This window comes from Cetorhinus maximus, chromosome 6 (genome assembly GCF_964194155.1).
Source record: "Cetorhinus maximus chromosome 6, sCetMax3.hap1.1, whole genome shotgun sequence".
Taxonomy (NCBI): domain Eukaryota; kingdom Metazoa; phylum Chordata; class Chondrichthyes; order Lamniformes; family Cetorhinidae; genus Cetorhinus; species Cetorhinus maximus.
The window spans coordinates 135,307,488-135,321,351 of NC_135884.1; the positions used below are offsets into that span (position 1 = coordinate 135,307,488).

General features: G+C 42.3%; 1 long non-coding RNA gene across 1 annotated transcript; it reads left to right on the top strand.

Moving 5' to 3' along the window:
• The first annotated feature begins 5 nt into the window (after positions 1-5).
• LOC144682176 (uncharacterized) lies at positions 6-11,775 on the top strand. Its single transcript, XR_013576962.1, has 3 exons — positions 6-107; positions 8,488-8,564; positions 10,868-11,775. It is a non-coding gene; the product is annotated as an uncharacterized LOC144682176 (long non-coding RNA).
• Positions 11,776-13,864: the final 2,089 nt, after the last annotated feature.

The following is a 13,864-nucleotide window of genomic DNA, read 5'->3' on the forward strand; positions in this document are numbered from 1 at the left end:
CGCGGGGGGCGGCGCTGCTGCGGATGAGACGAGGATGGCGGGGAAGATAAACACCGAAGAATGTGCGGAGGTGGCCGGTGAACTCACTGCTGTCAACAACACACTCGGTATTTTATCCTGTATCGCTGCTGATTGCCCGCTAACCGCCGGCCGCTGCCATGGGGCTTCACTTTGCGCTGTCCCTGAGCGCCAGTTTGATAACCACCAACTGGAGTGAAATGCACTTCCCGGGGCCTTGTGGAGGAGGGAGGCGCCATCAAAGTGCTGGATGTTGATGGGCCTGAAGTCGCGGGGCGGGGGGAGGGGGGGGGGGGTTGGTGAGAGTGAGAATCCAGGAGCTTCGGAACAACAACAACTTGTATTTATTATAATAAAAGCAAAAAACTTCGGGTGCTGGAAATCCAAAACAAAAATAAAAATACCTGGAAAAACTCAGCAGGTCTGGCAGCATCTGCGGAGAGGAACACAGTTAACGTTTCGAGTCCGAATGACCCTTCAACAGAACTAAGTAAAAAATAGAAGAGGGGTGAAATATAAGCTGGTTTAAGGGGGGGGGAGGGTGGGACAAGTAGAGCTGGATAGAGGGCCAGTGATAGGTGGAGATAACCAAAAGATGTCACAGACAAGAGGACAAAGAGGTGTTGAAGGTGGTGATGTTATCGATGGAATGTGCTAATTAAGATAATATCACCACCTTCAACACCTCTTTGTCCTCTTGTCTGTGACATCTTTTGGTTAGCTCCACCTATCACTAGCCCTCTATCCAGCTCTACTTGTCCCACCAACCCCCCCCCCTCCTTAAACCAGCTTATATTTCACCCCTCTTCTATTTTTACTTAGTTCTGTTGAAGGGTCATTCGGACTCGAAACGTTAACTGTGTTCCTCTCCGCAGATGCTGCCAGACCTGCTGAGTATTTCCAGGTATTTTTGTTTTTGTTTTGGAAGAACAGCACCTCATCTTCCAACTAGGCACTTTAACGCCTTCAGGACTGAATATTGAATTCAACAATTTTAGATTATGAACTCTCTCTCCTTCATCCCCGCCCCCTTTCCGATCCCCCTTTTTCCCAATAATTTATATAGATTTTTCTTTTCCCACCTATTTCCATTATTTTTAAATGTATTTCCATCCATTGTTTTATCTCTACCTTTTAGCCTATTTCAATCCCTTCCCTTCACCCCACCCCCACTAGGGCTAACTGTACCTTGCTTGTCCTGCTGTCTACCCTTAATTAGCACATTCCTTAGATAATACCACCACCTTCAACACCTTTTTGTCCTTTTGTCTATGACATCTTTTGGCTATCTCCATCGATCACTGGCTCTCTATCCAGCTCTACCTGTCTCCTCCCACCCCCCCTGCGCCCCCTTAAACCAGCTTATATTTCACCTCTTTTCTATTTTTACTTAGTTCTGTTGAAGAGTCACACGGACTCGAAACATTAACTGTGTTCCTCTCCACAGATGCTGCCAGACCTGCTGAGTTTTTCCAGGTATTTTAACGTATTTATTTGTGTAGTGTCTGTAACCTGGCAAAATGCCCCATGGTGCTTCAGCATGGTATTGATTTTATAAAGTTGCGCATTTATATCACACTATTCACCATTACTGCACATCTCAAAGCACTTTACAGTCAATGAAGTACTTTTTGAAGTGTAGTCCCTGTTGTAAACACAGCAATTAAATTGCACACAGAAAGCTCCCACACAGACAGCAACCTGTTAATGACCAGATAATAAAAGCAGAAAACGCTTAGCCGATCAGGCGCTGTCTATGGAGAGAAACAGAGTTAATATTTCAGGCCCATGACCAGATTATCTGGTTTTTGTGATGTTGATTGAGGGATAAATATTTGATAAAAACAAAAAGCTACTGCGGATACTGGAAATCCAAAACAAAAACAGAATTACCTGGAAAAACTCAGCAGGTCTGGCAGCATCGGTGGAGAAGAAAAGAGTTGACGTTTCGAGTCCAACATGACCCTTCAACAGAACTGAAGTGTAGTTAGGAGAGGGGTGAAATATAAGCTGGTTTAAGGTGGGGGGCGGGGGGAGAGAGAAGTTGAGGGTGGGGTGGTTGTGGGGACAAGCAAGCAGTGATAGCAGCAGATAATCAAAAGATGTCACAGACAAAAGGATCAAAGAGGTGTTGAAGGTGGTGATATTATCTAAGAAAAGTGCTAATTAAGAATGGATGGCAGGATATTCAAGGTACAGACCTAGTTGGGGTGGGGTGGAAAGCCTAACAAGGTATTAGTTGTGGATTTAAAAATAATGGAAATAGGTGGGAAAAGAATCTATATAAATTATTGAAAAAAAAACAAAAGGGAGGGGGAAGAAACGGGATGGGGATGGGGGGAGGGGGAGTTTAAGATCTAAAGTTGTTGAATTCAATATTCAGCCCGGAAGGCTGTAAAGTGCCTAGTCGGAAGATGAGGTGCTGTTCCTCCAGTTTGCGTTGGGCTTCACTGGAACAATGCAGCAAGCCAAGGACAGACATGTGGACAAGAGAGCAGGGTGGAGTATTAAAATGGCAAGTGACAGGGAGGTTTGGTTCTTTCTTGCGGACAGACCGCAGGTGTTTAATAAATATAATATAATAAATATAAATGATAAATATTTGACCCTTCCCTGTTCTTCTTGGAAATACTGCCATGCAATCTTCCAACTCCACCTGAGCAGGCAGATTGGACCTCGGCTTAACATCTCACAAAATCACAGTGCAGAAGAGGCCCTTTGGCCCATCGAGTCTGCACCGACACGTGAGAAACACCTGACCTACCTACCTAATCCCATTTACCAGCACTTGGCCCATAGCCTTGAATGTTATGACGTGCCAAGTGCTCATCCAGGTACTTTTTAAAGGATGTGAGGCAACCCGCCTCCACCACCCTCCCAGGCAGTGCATTCTAGACCATCACCACCCTCTGGGTAAAAATGTTTTCCCTCACATCCCCTCTAAACCTCCTGTCTCTCACCTTGAACTTATGTCCCCTTGTGACTGACCCTTCAACTAAAGGGAACAGCTGCTCCATATCCACCCTGTCCATGCCCCTCATAATCTTGTACATCTCGATCAGGCCGCCCCTCAGTCTTCTCCGCTCCAACGAAAAGAACCCAAGTCTATCCAAAACAAAAACAGAATTACCTGGAAAAACTCAGCAGGTCTGGCAGCATCGGCGGAGAAGAAAAGAGTTGACGTTTCGAGTCCTCATGACCCTTCAGCAGAACTGAGTAAAGTTAGGAGAGGGGTGAAATATAAGCTGGTTTAAGATGGGGGGGGATGGGGGGAGAGAAGGTTGGGGGGGGCGGGTGGCGGGGTTGTAGGGACAAGCAAGCAGTGATAGGAGCAGAGAATCAAAAGATGTCACAGACAAAAGGTCAAAGAGGTGTTGAAGGTGGTGATCTTATCTAAGAATATGTGCTAATTAAGAATGGATGGCAGGACACTCAAGGTACAGCTCTAGTGGGGGTGGGGTGGAAAGACTGACAGGGTATTACAGCTATAGATTTAAAAATAATGGAAATAGGTGGGAAAAGAAAAATCTATGTAAATTATCGGAAAAAACAAATGGGAGTGGGAAGAAACGGAAAAGGGGTGGGGATGGGGGAGGGAGTTTAAGATCTAAAGTTGTTGAATTCAATATTTAGTCCGGAAAGCTGTAAAGTGCCTAGTCGGAAGATGAGGTGCTGTTCCTCCAGTTTGCGTTGGGCTTCACTGGAACAATGCAGCAAGCCAAGGACAGACATGTGGGCAAGAGAGCAGGGTGAAGTGTTAAAATGGCAAGCGACAGGGAGGTTTGGGTCTTTCTTGCGGACAGACCGCAGGTGTTCTGCAAAGCGGTCGCCCAGTTTGCGTTTGGTCTCTCCAATGTAGAGGAGACCGCATTGGGAGCAACGAATGCAGTAGACTAAGCTAGGGGAAATGCAAGTGAAATGCTGCTTCACTTGAAAGGAGTGTTTGGGCCCTTGGACGGTGAGGAGAGAGGAAGTGAAGGGGCAGGTGTTGCATCTTCTGCGTGGGCATGGGGAGGTGCCATAGGTGGGGGTTGAGGAGTAGGGGGTGATGGAGGAGTGGACCAGGGTGTCCCGGAGGGAACAATCCCTATGGAATGCCACCAGGGTGGGTGAAGGGAAGATGTGTTTGGTGGTGGCATCATGCTGGAGTTGGCGGAAATGGCGGAGATTGATCCTTTGAATGCGGAGGCTGGTGGGGTGATAAGTGAGGACAAGGGGGACCCTATCATGTTTCTGGGAGGGAGGAGAAGGAGCGAGGGCGGATGCGCGGGAGATGGGCCGGACACGGTTGAGGGCCCTGTCAACGACCGTGGGTGGAAAACCTCGGTTAAGGAAGGAGGAGGACATGTCAGATGAACTGTTTTTGAAGGTAGCATCATCAGAACAGATGCGACGGAGGCGAAGGAACTGAGAGAATGGGATGGGGTCTACTGCATTCGTTGCTCCCAATGGGGTCTCCTCTACATTGGAGAGACCAAACGCAAACTGGGCGACCGCTTTGCAGAACACCTGCGGTCTGTCTGCAAGAAAGACCCAAACCTCCCTGTCGCTTGCCATTTTAACACTCCACCCTGCTCTCTTGCCCACATGTCTGTCCTTGGCTTGCTGCATTGTTCCAATGAAGCCCAACGCAAACTGGAGGAACAGCACCTCATCTTCCGACTAGGCACTTTACAGCTTTCCGGACTGAATATTGAATTCAACAACTTTAGATCTTAAACTCCCTCCCCCATCCCCACCCCTTTTCCGTTTCTTCCCCCTCCCTTTTGTTTTTTCCAATAATTTATATAGATTCTTCTTTTCCCACCTATTTCCATTATTTTTAAATCTATAACTGTAATACCCTGTCAGTCTTTCTACCCCACCTCCACTAGAGCTGTACCTTGAGTGTCCTGCCATCCATTCTTAATTAGCACATATTCTTAGATAAGATCACCACCTTCAACACCTCTTTGACCTTTTGTCTGTGACATCTTTTGATTCTCTGCTCCTATCACTGCTTGCTTGTCCCTACAACACCTCCCCCCCCCCCCCCCCCCCACCACCTTCTCTCCCCCCCCACCTTAAACCAGCTTATATTTCACTCCTCTCCTAACTTTACTCAGTTCTGCTGAAGGGTCATGAAGACTCGAAACGTCAGCTCTTCTCCGCCGATGCTGCCAGACCTGCTGAGTTTTTCCAGGTAATTCTGTTTTTGTTTCGGATTTCCAGCATCCGCAGTAGTTTTTTGTCTTTATCTCCAAGTCTATCCAACCTCTCTTCATAACTTAAATGTTTCATCCCAGGCAACATCCTAGTGAATCTCCTCTGCACCCCCTCCAGTGCAATCACATCCTTCCTATAATGTGGCAACCAGAACTGCACACAGTACTCCAGCAGTGGCCTCACCAAGTTCTATACAACTCCAACATGACCTCCCTACTTTTGTAATCTATGCCTCGATTGATAAAGGCAAGTGTCCCATATGCCTTTTTCACCACTCCACTAACATGCCCCTCTGCTCATCCAAAAGACGACACCTTCGCAATGCTGAAGTCTTCGATTGGGACTTGGAACACAGAATCTTGTGACGCAAAAGCAAGAGTATTACCAACTGAATCATGGCTGGTGCTAATTCATCAAAAATTGACAGCAAGCCACAACATACATTAGGACAGGTGACCAAAGGTTGCTCAAAGAAGTAGATTTTAAAGAGTGCCCTAAAGGAGCAGAGAGAGGCAGAGAGGTTTCTAGGGAGGAATTTCCAGAACTTAAAATAAAGACAAAATACTGCGTATGCTGGAAATCTGAAACAAAAACAAAAAGTGCTGGAAAAACTCAGCAGGTCTGATAGCATCTGTGGAGAGAAAGACAGAGTTAAAGTTTCGAGTCTGTATGACTCTTAGAGTCCGAACTTAAAACCTAGGTAGCTGAAGACACAACCACCAATGCTGGAGCAATTAAAATCAGGAAGTTTCAAGAGGTCAGAATTAAAGAAGCGCAGAGATTACAAAGGCTTATAGGGCTGGAGGAAATGGACGATACAGAGAGTTTTGATAAGCTTATGTTTATGGAAGATGGGAGGCTGACCCGAGAGGTAACAGGCATGGATGAGGGTTTCAGCAGCTGATGAGCTAAAGCAGGGGTGGAGTAGGGCGATGTTGCAGAGATGGAAGTAAGCCGTCTTGGTGATAGAGTGGATATATGGTGGGAAACTCATCTCTGGGTCAAAAACAATAGTAAGATTGTGAACAGTCTGGTTCAGCCTCTTACAGTTGCCAGGGAGAGGGATGGAGTTAGTTCTTCAGGAACTGTTGTACATAAAGTATGGTTATAAAGTGCTTTGGGGTGAACAGAGGTTGTGATAATTTTTTTTAAAAAATTCATTCATGAGATGTGAAGGTCGCTGGCTAGGCCAGCATTCATTGCCCATCCCTAGTTGCCCTTGAAAAGGTGGTGGTGAGCTGCCTTCTTGAACAGCTGCAGTCCATGTGGCGTTGCTTCACCAGTGTTGTTAGGGAGGGAGTCCCAGGATTTTGACCCAGCGACAGTGAAGGAACGGCAATATATTTCCAAGTCAAGATGGTCAGTGACTTGGAGGGGAACTTCCCGGTGGTGGTATTCCCGTCTATCAGCTGCCCTTCTAGATGGTAATGGTCATGGGTTTGGAAGGTGCTGTTGAAGGAGCATTGGTGAATTCCTGCGGTGCATCTTGCATCGGTGGTGGAGGGAGTGAATGTTTGTGGGTTTGGTGCCAATCAAGCTGGCTGCTTTGTCCTGAATGGTGTCAAGCTACTTGATAAATATATATGTGCATATATATGAACACAAGTTATTGTTCTTTATTTGCATTTATATTGTGCCTTTAACATAGAAAAAATATTTTTTCAATCAAACGATGCTTCACATAAGTGCAACAGAAGCCAAGGGGATTGCACATTGTGTTTTTGTTGCATAACACTTATTGTGAATCCTCATAATGTAACTGGGTTAAAGTCTTGTGCCTCAGAGAACCTGTTGATGTATATCAAATTAACCTAATATAAGGAATAGTTTGTGAAGACAACAACTCCGCCGAGCACTGAAAGTGTGAGATGTTGTCAAATTGATTGTAGATTCTAATGCTGCCTGAAAATTTGCATTGTTGTAAGTGTTTCACTTATTTTGTTTGACATAATAATGGGCTAGAAAAGGAATGAGGGTCTGTGTGTATATCTATCTTTTTAATATATTAAGGCTTGACTATAGAATACAACTCCTGAAATCATTACCCTTTGGCAAGATATACAACTGGTCAGAAACAGGCTGAGAGAAATCTGGAATCCTGGAAAAAGAATTAATTTGAATATTCTGTAAATATTTTCCTGCACCATCTTTTTACAGAGTACTGCCCACAATGCACAAAAACAATTAACATTCACCATCACGATGGTACATCTTTTTAGCACGCCTTGGTGAATTACAGGTTTTAAGAATGCTCGAATGGATTGTTGCGCCTTGTGCTTTTGCTTTCTTTGGTGCAACTCCCTGTGGCAGTCTCTTCCTTATGGGAGTAGTGGAGTCCTTGTCACTTAATGCATGTTTGCAATCCACCTTGCAGACTTTACTCGTGTGTTACAGGGTTAAATAACAATGCAAAATGAAATAATGCCAGCTAATACACCTTGGATCATTTTAAACCTGTGTCCGTGAAGCAAGTTTACACACTATATGTGTGCAGTGTGTCCTCGCTAATCTCTGATCCCCCATATTGAGAATGTTGCAAGGCGCTCACTTTTCCATCACAATGTCTGTTTTACGTATTATTAATTTTGGCCACAAAATATAAATCATATAGTTCCGAACTACTTTAGAATGGGGTACATAGTAAGTACAACGAATAAATGGGTAGTAACTTGTTAACTACTTAATAACGAAATTGTGTTATTTCAAAACTACTTAGAACAGGTGTAATACAAAATAAATACATCACAGGAAAAAGTTTTGCAGTTTGTTTCTCCTTTGTTTGCAAGCACGTAATATAACGTGTGCTATAAACATTTTAATTTTTGTGAGATTGTGACAAAGATTGTCATGTAGCTCTTCAAAACAGAATAAGGTTCCCTAATCATTGTTCCCGAAAAGTCACAAAAAGAAAAGAATCAAACATTTTGTTTTACACTTTTTGGAACATTTTTTCGAAGGGACTCCTTTTTAATAAGTGAGGTAGACTTTGAGCTCTATAATTCTTCATCCTGATTACATTGGCTGTAACTCCTCACTGCTGCCTGTTGTACATGTTAGCCCAGAGTCTGGAAGTTATTTCCTTTAACAAGCCTTAAACATATTAATATTTAAATCCCTGACGAACCCCACCAAAACTGAAATCTCGGCCTGATTTTCTTTTTGTCATGATCAAAGGAAATGTTATTTCTGTTTTGAGTAGTCTGTATATTTCAGTGTTGTATCTGTTTTTATCATTATGCATGAAACCTGTTTCCTTTATTTCAGAGTCCTTGCTACAAAAATTAAACGATTCCCAGAAAGTGCTGAAGAAATCCATTCAGTGTCAAGAATACCTGAATCGGGTACTGTACAATAATTAAAGGTGGCGGTTAATTCTGGCCCCTTGATCAATCCCAGTTTTAATGGGCCACCATTAGGGTCTGTGCCTTCAGTTACCAATGCCCAAAGCTCTGGAATTGCTCCCTAACCCTCTCCACCTTGATTTCCTCTTTTAAAATGCTCCTTAAAAACCTACCTCTTTGACCAAGTTTTTGGTCATCTGTCCTAATATCTTGTGTGGCTCAGTGTCATTTTTTTTGATTGCCCTCCTGTGAGGTGCCTTCGGCCGTTTTACTTATGTCAAAGGTGCTGCATGAGCAGTTGCAGTAGTGACAGAAGTGTTCAATGACAATAACTTTTTTTTTTAAAGAGACACAATGTTAGAGTAATATTTCTACTCCCTGAAGACGTGCTGTATATCAGTCGCCACAAACAGCTGCTCGAAATGATGTTAGTTATGAGTCCTGTCAGCGAGCTGACTTATCGGAAATTTTGTGGATCGGCACCCTTTCTTTTATTCCTGATGATTTAGAGATGTCCAGCATATGAGATTTCAGTGACAACCAGTTACATGACCATATCTGTTATTTAATTTGGAGAAGCTGCTCTCAGATGGTGGTACAATTGTACTGAATCGTAAGTACCTGGGTATGGTGCAGTAAAGTAGTTGTGTGTTATTCAACAGCAGTAGGGGAACTATAGGTTTGGTTGCTAATATGGTACTAAGTGAGCGGACTTAAGTACTGTGGCTCCTGCACAGCCTGATATGCCATTTGCCTTAGAACCATTAATTCAAAACATAATCCCAATCCCTGACTAAATAACACACCCGAGCCATTTTTTTTTTCATCTACATTTGTTAATTATAGTGGAACTTACATCTTTTATCATGATGAGAATAATTTGAGAGTTGGCAAATTTTCATCTTGCGCACATGGTACGATGAGCGCAGGAATGAAGCCAAAGACAATACGAATAACATGAGTTTAATCTCTTGGGCTGAGACACTGATTTATGTGAGGAAGAGACTGGTATTTGTGGATTGTGCAATGAATCATAGAAATTACAGCACATCATGCTGTTGCCACCTCTTCAATGGAAAGCAATCTATTCTGATCCCATTTCCCTGCTGTTTCCTACTCATCCTTCTGTGCTTTTAATAATTTTAACTGATGTCATCGTCTTAGTTTCAATTACCACTTGTGGTAATACATTCTGTGCTCCAATAATCGTCCATGTGAAAACATTTCTAACTTCCTCCTTCTAGGGATAATCCTTAATATGCCCTGTTGTCCGTTTTACCAACCTGTTTACTCAGAAAGGGTCAAAGCAAATATTCATGTGATGATTTGATCCATGAAAATTCAAATGTTTAATTGGAAGATGTTTGATTATAAAAGCACATTATATTTGTTTTACCTCTTTTAGCATCATTTAGATTTTCTACACAGTCAATATTAAAATTGATCATTTTCTCAGCTATTAGATTACTGATTTCTTGGCCCTTGGTGTCATTTTTAAAAAATTAGCTCATGGGATGTGGGCGTCACTGGCTAGAGCAATATTTATTGTCCATCTCTAATTGCCCTCATTCAGAGGGCATTTAAGAGTCAACCACATTGCAGTGGGTCTGGAGTCACATGTAGACCAGACCAAGTAAGGATGGCAAGTTTCCTTCCCTAAAGGGCATGAGTGAATCAGATGGGATTTTATAACAATCGGCAATGGTTTTGTGGTCATCATCAGACTTTCAATTCCAGATTTTTATTGAATTCAAATTTCACCATCTACCATGGTGGGATTTGAACCCAAGCCCTCAATGCATTACCCTGGGTCTCTGGAATACCAGTCCAGACCAGTGACAATACCACTGTGCCACCGCCTCCTTTGTTTCCAACTACTATCCTGTTATGTCATAAATAATATTAACAGCAAAGATTTTGTGGTCAACTTAATGCAGTTAATATTGGCCATAACATCTTTAACTCATTTTTAATTCAAAGTTACGTAAACAAAAAATTGTATAAATATTTTTCGGGGTTAATTTATATTATCATGAACCTGCAGTTTAGTTACAAGTTAAGTTGGAACTTATGAAGGACTTTCTTAAAGTCATGATAGTCATCATTTTGAAACATCCACCAACCTTTTTACATCCTCAAATGCACCTGTACGTTTAATAGGCATGCTCTGTTTTTAATTGATCTTTGTTTTGATTGAATTCTCTAAGTGTTTTTCAAATACTCTCTTTGGTTATTTTCAAAACCTTATTGTTGACTGTGGATATTAAAATAAGTGGTGCTGTCTTTCTGTCTATCTTTTGCAGAGCATAGAACCTATTGCTACAGCATTCAAGCCTCAAGAAATACCCAGCCACATATCTACAAATCCAATGGAGTGAAGATTTTATGTATCTAACAAAAAATCTGTATACCCCATAGTGTGTACCAATCTTGCCATGCCATTGCACAGGTTTATTTTGTTCAGAGATTGGTGTTTCTTGATTTAAAAGAAGTTGTCAAAGTGCTGGCCTCATGGAAATGCATACTGCATTGAAAATGAAGTGCATAACAGAAACGCTGTGCGTTAAATAGAATATCAAAAATTATTGGACTGCTGATTTGTTTTCTGACTTCTATCAGGAGCCCTGAGCTAAATGTCTGTTGTTGCCGACAGGACTGGTATTGTAAAATTAATTTGTGCACCCATTTCTTTAAGTTTGTACATTGCAAGCAGTTAATTTTCACTTTCTTTGATAGAAACCTTGTTTTTTTTTTAAAATATGAAAAGTTCCATATATGCCCCCACCCAAATCCATGTTAAAATTTTCATAGATCAACAATCTTCTATCATTGTGGTAAAGCAAGCCAAAATCTGTTGATCTGAATATTGAAATTTAGGGAAAATACTGAATGTACTTTTGACCTGGGCTAATTGGTTTTCTGCCTATGTTAGCCACTTTAGAGATTGAAATATTGAACTCCAAATGTGATGTAGATTTTATCGCAGAACCAATGAACCTTTTTATGGCATGAAGTTGGCATATAAAGTTTATAATTATTGGCCGGGATTTTAGAATTCTAGGTTTTTGACAAGTGAGAGCTGTAAAGATGTTTAAATGAATATCACTTTCTTTGGGGTTTAAGTTACATTTTTAGTACAAGTTAACTTGATTGGATGTTTGAATCTCAAAAAACTCCAATTGGCAGTAAAAGTTAGCTAACCTTGATTCTACCTCCCTAACTCCATAAATTTGTCATTTATTGTCGTTTTTCAATTGAGGGAGAATTTAGAATTCATGTTGAAGCCAATAGGGGAGGAATGAATCGTGATCTAATATCTTCAAATTATTCTAAACTGGGTAAGATGTTTTTTTCTTGGGGAGTCCAAAACTAGAGGATGTCAATGTAAGATAGCCACTAATAAATCCAGAGAGAAGTTCAGGAAAAACATCTTTACCCAGAGAGTGGTTAGAATGTGGAACTTGCTACCACATGGAGGTGTTCAGATGAATAGAAATGCATGAGTACACTTGGAAGAAAGGTGTAAAAGAATCCTCTGATCGGATTAGATCAAGTTGGATAGGAAGAGGTTCTACTTAGGAATTGCTTGTGAGATGAATATAACAAAAGAAAAATCGATAAAGATGTTTTTTTTAATGAGGTCAGGAAAGAACTGAAGTAACTGGGGAGGGACATAACCTGTATAACAGCTGTAATAGCAGAATCACATCCATAAAAGTTGACAAAATCGGCCTATAGAACCCATCACCAAAAGATATTCTAAAGTTGAAGTTGTGAGATTGAGAAAAATGCTCTTTTTTTGATTTCCCGGGTATGCATCACTCCCTCGCCATGTTAGTAACTGATCAACCCTCACACAGGTTCTACATGTGACTCACCTACACCCCACCCCTCCCTTTATGCTTCTAGTCATCATCGACACCCCACATCACTACCCATTACAGAGATATATTTGTCGTTATGTGAAGTTCACATCATGTAAACAGGCCAACTGTTCAGCCAACTGTTCCAGATTTTTTTTTATTCATTCACGGGATGTGGGCTTCACTGGCCGGGCCAGCATTTATTGCCCATCCCTAGTTGCCCTTGAGAAGGTGGTGGTGAGCTGCCTTCTTGAACTGCTGGACTACAGCCCACTTCCCGTGAATGAATAAGAAAAAAACTGGAAATGTGAAAATTGAACATGCTAAGTAGAGTCCTTCAAATACTGGAAATCTTTGAAGTACCCAGCAGATCAGGCAGCATGTGTGGAGAGAAGAACCGAGTTAACATTTCAGACCAAACAACCTTTCATCAGTCCTGAGCGATAGCACCTCTGAGTACAGCCCTTTATTAGGTAGTCAAGTCTGGTGTGAAACCTTCTGACTCAAGCAAGGTGCTACCACGAAGATAAAAGCAAAATACTGCAGATGCTGGAAATCTGAAATAAAAACAGAAAATGCTGGAAGAATTCAGAAGGTCTGACAGCATCTGTGGAGAGAGAAACAGAGTTAACGTTTTGAGTCCGTATGACTCTTCAGAGCAAAAGAGAAGTAGAAAGTATTGGAATTTATACTGTTTAAGAGGAGGCAGAGCAGTTAAAGCAGGATAGAAGGTTGGCAATAGGCAGGGGGGGGCTAAGTGACTACATTTCAAAAGCACTTCAATGGCTCTTGACCTCAGGATGTCCCAAAGTGGTAATGAAAAGCACTACAGAAATGCAATTATTTTTTTTCTTTTCTGCTTTTAATCCAAAAACATTTATATTGGTTTGTTGGTGGGCTCCCTCCTCTGGAACATCTTGGAAGTTGCGCTTTTAAACATTTTGTAGACAATAAATCAAATATAAGTAATGGCCCTGAATTCTGTGGAGTGGCAATAGAGTTGGATCGCCACTCCGCTCCGAGTCTCTTACCTTAAAATCCAGCCACTCCTTTCTCATCCGACCTTCTAACTCAGACCGGGCGGGAACTGTCCAGTACTGCAGGTTCCCGAGGCCTTGTGTCGGAGCCAGGAGAATCAGAGGTAAGGAAGCCATGCCCCCTTTTTTTATGGCACTAGCTACCATAAAGCAGGTGAGTTTAAAGGTCCAGCCACTTTGAGAAGCCAGGGACAAGGTAAGTTTGTATGGTAAATGAGTCGGGGTGGGGGGTGGTTTGTGAGGGGGTGTCAGTCAGGGGGTTCTTGTGAGAGGGGCGGGGGAGTCCTGTAAGGGTTAGTCCCATGGGGAGACCGGGGGAGGGGTCAGTACTATAGTTAGACAGGAGTTAGAAGTGCTTTAAATCCTTCTAACATTTCCTGGGTAACTTACCTGGGGACTT